Source organism: Sinocyclocheilus grahami, unplaced genomic scaffold (assembly GCF_001515645.1).
Source record: "Sinocyclocheilus grahami isolate Dianchi unplaced genomic scaffold, SAMN03320097.WGS_v1.1 scaffold2528.1, whole genome shotgun sequence".
In the NCBI taxonomy this organism is placed as follows: domain Eukaryota; kingdom Metazoa; phylum Chordata; class Actinopteri; order Cypriniformes; family Cyprinidae; genus Sinocyclocheilus; species Sinocyclocheilus grahami.
Genome location: NW_015507707.1, coordinates 8861 through 15443, shown reverse-complemented (window position 1 = coordinate 15443; position 6583 = coordinate 8861).

The window sequence follows — 6583 nt, the reverse complement described above, 5'->3', positions numbered from 1 at the left end:
ACTTGCATTGGCCTCGATTGCTGAACAAGAGTCCTGATGCGGTAGACAACGGAGGTCCTTGATGAGTTCTTTAGGAGTGAGCTGGAAGTTTTCCTGGTTCTTCTGAAGATAGGGAAGTCCACAGCGGATCAACAAAGTTACTTGAAGATAAAACTGCCGGAAAATCAAACTCAAGAGGAGAGTTTGAGGAGTCTTGGAAAGTGTAGTCTCAAAAGAAAGGGTTTTCTGAGCAAAGATCAGTGCGAGCAAATTACTTTTGAGAGTTCCTATCCACACCCACCTTTTGGGTGGAATAGCCAATACCAGGCATGAATTTTTGAGCGGGAGAAGTTTTCTTTGTCTCCCTTTATGGCCCATTTGCATGTGTATGGCCGGTCTGGTGGATTGGTGCAGTTTTATCCAAAATATGGTACAAATAGTATGATGCATTTCACATCACATAGTGTACATCATTGTTTGAGGAATAAAGAGCAGATCATTTTGATACCAAGAACAAAACATCTAGAAGATCTTAAAGCAGAGACACATTCATATTCCTGAATATAAGCATTGAGAGTTTAACTAATACAAATAAAGAGTTGTAACTAGGCTAATACAATAGGGAAACATACAAACAACACATGCATATACCAGATACAATTGTAACTGATTAATTATTGTCTAAATAAAGAAAAGGTCTATATGTGTGTGTGTTGTGTATTGTGTGTATGGTGTAGTTTTGCAGGTCAGCCAGGCCCATTGGCGCCTGGCACCGGGGGTCATTTACTTCTCTTTGGAAACTGTTTGAAGTCAGATGGGGAGATGATAGTGGTAGACTGCTTAGCATCTCCTTGATAGTGGGGGGAACCATTTGACAATTTAGCACCCATATAAATGTTGAATCTGTGGCCAGGACTGTAATTTATATGCAAATGTCAAAGGCTAAAAGGGGTCTCTTAAGCCATAAAACCCAAACGATCGTACATGATCCTAATAATAAAATAAAGTGATGTGACATGTGGCCAAGTATGGTGACCCATACTCAGAATTAGTGCTCTGTATTTATCCCATCCCAAGTGCACACACACAGCAGTGAACACACACACTGTGAACACACAACGGGAGCAGTGGGCAGCCATTTTTTGCTGCGGCGCCCGGGGATCAGTTGGGGGTTCGGTGCCTTGCTCAAGGGCACCTCAGTCGTGGTATTGAAGGTGGGAGACAAGTGTTCTCTAAAACAAGAGAAAATGGAAAGACTTATGAAAAATATAAAGACAGGTTTGCAATCTTAACATTAGAAAATATGACACAGCAGGGCATGCATACAAAATAATTAAGTGCTAAAGTTTGGTTAAAACATTTGTAGACATATCTTGAATGACAGCACTACAAAAACACAACAAAGGGTAAGACTTTTGCCTTATATAGTGGTTGTCTTACTGTTTGTGGGCTTTGAGTTAAAAAACCCCTGGCTATTAACACTTTCGCTAGGTATCTGAGTAAATGAAAACACAATACTTACATTTCAATGTGAATTCCCCCACAGAACTCTCACCCGCCGTGTTCTTTGAATATAAACACCATCGTCATCTGCGTGCAAGTGATTCTTGGATATGGTAGGGTGCGAAGTGTCCATCAGATGTACACTTAATTTTCCTGGGAAACAGAGGGCGCATTTGATGTCGCTTTCGAATTACGTCAGCCTTCGTCGCACCTCGGTGACGCAATCAGCCTTGGAATGCACACTTCGGAGGGTGCATCCTAAATTGGGACAGCTTGCGTTGTGACGCTGTGACGCAATCACACTTCAAATATCACTCCCGGATAATTGAAAATAGGCAAAGATGCGGGATGTGGGTGGAGCTTAGGTGCCTGGTTGCCGAAACCACGCCCGCCTAGCTCGACGTGATTAAGTTAGCTCAGGCTAAGGAGAAAATGCTACATGCTACTAGTTAGGACATGTCAACAATTAAAACAAATACTTCCAATGTAGTCTGTGTTAGTAAAAGTTATGCTATTTATGAAATGCAGACATAACATTATATGATTATATGATATGTTTTATACAGTCTATAGTTTCAGCCTACAGCTAATCACAGTCACAGTCCAGATTATCAAGTGTAGTAAAGTTTTAAATCTGACTGGAAAAAAATGGAGCCCAGACTTCTTGGACAGTCTGTTAGTACAATTAAATAACCACAGAGGAAGCCATATTATTTGATAATTGTATGAAATAATCCCGGAAAAAAAACATAAACACAGCAAAGATGCCAAGTTCAGCAGCTGGAATTAGCTGTGGTGACGTGACAGCTAAAAGACAGCAGACAAATGGCTAAGCAGCAGCAATACACCTGAGTGGCCACGCCCTTAATTCACTGTGGCTGTCTGTTGATTCTGCCACGATTTTAAATCTCCTGATGTTTTCTTTGCTTTCAGGAAAAGTCTCAAGTGAAGATTTCACCTTTTCCTGTATCAAGTCAGTCTTTTACCCATAGCGATTCAACAGAATTGTCGAACAGAACTTTCAATATCGGGGGGGGGCTGAACTCCCATCAGCCACTCTCTCTCCTTCTCTGTGCTGCCTTGTCTTTGCTTTTTCTCCTCTCGTCGCTTCCATTCTTCAAGGCACCGTTCCAGAAACCTTCTGAAATTTGAACACTCAAGATAACTTTTATTAATTCTAACTTCAAGTGTGTTTGAGCAATCTGCTCAGATGTTAAAAATCTCACTGATTGACCACAGCATCTCTTCCATTCTATTTTTAGTAAAGCAGTTCTTTGTTGCAAGAAAAGAGCAAGCAGCAATACACTACCTATGCTTATCTAAGCATAATACAAATAATGATTCTATTATGTAATAATATTTTCTGTATATTATGTTTCTATTATAATTTCAGTTCTATATTCACATGCATGGTTCAAAATAACCTAGTAATCGTAAATGAAAATGTCCCATCCAACCTCTACTCATGTTGAATCAACAAGTCTCACTTACTAAGATGCTGTTGAATTAAAGTTTATTTTGTTGTAAAGTTTATTTTATTTTGGTCACTCAATCTTGCTTTTAATCAACACATTGCACAAGTTATATAATTCTAAATCTCTACAATGGATTAATTGTTCATACTGTTTCTCTGGGATAATGAGATACAACTTTTTGGACGTCTAAAGATATAAGATATAATATTTTAGGCACGTGCTTTCATAGTACTTATATATTATATATTAAATGTATTATATATATAATTTATATATCATAAATAAATTTAGTCAATATATCATTATTATTTATTTATTTATTTATTTATTTATCTATTCATTTATTTTTCAAATCCATTAGTCTTAAAAAATGTAAATCATTAACTTCTCTCAAGTGTACCAGTCAATTTGTCCTTATTAAGATATGTCTATGTGAAGAGTCAGACGACACCACTTCAATACGGCAGACAGAAAGAAAGTTTACGATCTCACTCTGTCTCCGTTACTAGATCACTCACACAAGTGCGCACACACAAACAACATATATCTTTCTATAGTCTCGTTCCCTGGTGTGAAATATCAACACCTGTCAATCTTCTGCTTCAGTCTTTGATGACTTTTTCTCTAAACACAACACAATGATTATACAATAAAACTAAACCATCTTCCAGGTTTTTTTTTTACTAAAACTACTAATCTAAACCATCTTCCAGGTTTTTTTTTTTACTAAAAACGACCAAACCATCTTCCCACTAAAACTACCTAAGATAGTCTTTCAGATCTTTTACTAAAACTAACTAAGATCGTCTTTCAGATCTTTACTAAAAACTACCGGTACCATAAACTTATTTCGGTAACACTTTACAATAAGGTTGTATTAGTTAACATTAGTTGATGCATTAGTTAACATGAACTAACCATGAACAACACCTCTGTTCAGCATTAGTGTCACAAATCCTGTCCATGGACTTCCGTTCATTAACCACCAGAGGTCACCCTTTCCATTACATTGACTCTTGTACAACACAAACTGTTGCATAACACCCCAGACTACATATCCCATCATTCATTGCACTGATTACACACTGCACTGATTGCACACAGCTGTTTCATATCACTCACTCAAATTAACCAGATATTATTAACCATGATGTTTAAATGCATCATATTTATTTTCACACTGTAATGTTTTATTTTCTTAAAATAAAAACAAGAGGGTCTATACAGTTTTATATTACTAAGATTTGATCAAATAATTGATAGAAGAAATAATCAAATAATCAATAAGGTCCACTTATCACCCCCACCTGATTTGTCTGATGGCTTGGGATAAGATAATTTTCTTACTGATACAGATGCGTTAAGATGTTAACATGTCAAAATTAGTACATCACGACACTATAGAAAAATCCTAATACTGAACACCAGTCATGTTTTTCCCTTACAAAAATTAACCATGCTTTTATTGTAGTAAAAGTAACCATGTTTTTTTTTTTTTTTTGGCAAATGGATTACCATTTGTATTTATTTTTACTACAAATTCCATAGTTAAACTATGGTTAGTGTAGCAAAAACCATGGGTAATTTGTGGTTACCATGCTTTGACAATAGTATTGTCTTTGGATTTATAGTAAAATCATTGTTAATTTTCGTAAGGGTTGTGTTGCTGTCTGCCCTAGCTCCCCTAAACCTATTATAACATATGATTATTTGTCTGCTAAATTACTACTGTAACATTACAATAGATAATAATGATGTCCTTTATACAGTATTTTGAGTGATGACTGATGAGCAATGGGCTGCTGCTGCTTAACTAAGTAAACAAAGACAAAACTACAATAGCATATTTACAGATCAGAATCAGAATCAGAATCAGAATCAGAATGAGCTTTATTGCCAGGTATGTTGAAAATAAGAAAAAATAAGGGTTCCTGCACTTGAAACCCTGAACAGTAGTTTCAAACCCGTTCTCATCAATCTGCGTATAAATAACACGGCTTTACACTTTCTAATTGCGTGTAATGCATACGCCAAATGCCAATTTTGCGTGCATATGATACGCCAATCCTTCACATTAACTTCAGTGGAGAGCAGATGCGTACAAATACCACGCGTCATCTTCAGCGGCAGTGACGTCACCAGCGAGGAAGCCCGTGTCTTTCCCTGGCAGTCGTTCACTGCCATCTCTGCTGTGTAGTGATCTCACCCCAGGCGGGTTGAGTCTACCGCAGAGACTTCCATATGTAGTACTGCCCTGGGCCAGTCCATATGTGTAATACCACATGATACCTCCTTTGTGCGGGATGTGGCTTCCGTAGCGTCCCAACTGGGTACGCTTTCCCAGTGTTATCCAATGTACCACTGTATGGAACAGCAGTGGCGGACACCTCTGCCTAGCCGCTGTCCTATCTTCTGCCCCAGCTAGTGTGGGGGGACTTGCCGGCTTCCGCAGGGCACTGGAGGGGGTCAGCAATAGTGGCGTTTTCCATACGGATCCCAATTCGTCAGTCACTGACTGAATGGGATGCCTGCCTTTTGCATTTTCTCCAGCACTGCATGCAGTCTCGAGTCATGCTCCTCCTCTGTTCTGCCCCACACCACCACATCATCGATATGACACACTGTGCCTTCCAGCCCATCTGTGACTTCTGTAGCCATTCTATTCTGGAAGTGTTCGGTGCAGAAATAATTCCAAAGGGAAGCTGTCTGAAGAAATAGCGATCAAACGGGGTTATGAATGTTGTGTACTGTGCAGACTCCTCTGACAACGGTATCTGCCAGAATCCCATATTGGCATCTAGCTTACTGAAAATTTGGGCACCAGCCAACATTCCAAGTGTCTGTTCGACTGACGGCAGGATGTATTTTTCTCGGCGAACAGACTCGTTCAACTTGGAGAGGTCTACACGTATTCGAACAGCACCCGACTTCTTTGGGACCACAACCATCCCGGCACACCAATCTGTTGGTTCCTTCACTCTACTAATTATTCCCAATGTCTCCATATGATGCAGCTCCTCTTTAACTTTCCCCATTAGAGGTAGCGGGATCCGTCTCGGGGTTTTGAGTGAGAATGGAGTGGCTCCTGGTTTCAGACTGATCACATATGGCTGTCGTACTTCTCCCAAGCCACTGCACAATTTTGGGTAGCTCATCTTTAGTGTTTCGATGTCGATGCTATCTAATCGTGCCCCAAGCCCAAGCTTTGAGATAGCCGGTCGTCCCAGAAGTGCAGTATGCAGATTTCTGATTACGTACACATCGTCCTCTGACTGTTTTCCACCTCTCTTTAGCAGAAGCCTGGCAACTCCAACTACATCCAAAGGAACTTGCCCTGGCCCAAGCAACGGCCTCGTCGCATCCCCGAGGGCAGGTAATTTTTCTTTAAAAATCTCTTTGAACATTTCTGCTGGAATGACGGTGACATCAGCCCCTGTATCGATCTTAAATGACACTCGTTTGTGACCAATGTCTATGTCTACCATCCATGGTTCGCCAGGACCTGCAACGCTGCCCAGGAATATGGGGTCACCCTCACACACTTCACGCACAGCTTTTAATGATGCACACACTCACTTATAATGGCCTTTTTTCCCGCAGGCGTGACATTTTACATCATTTGCTGG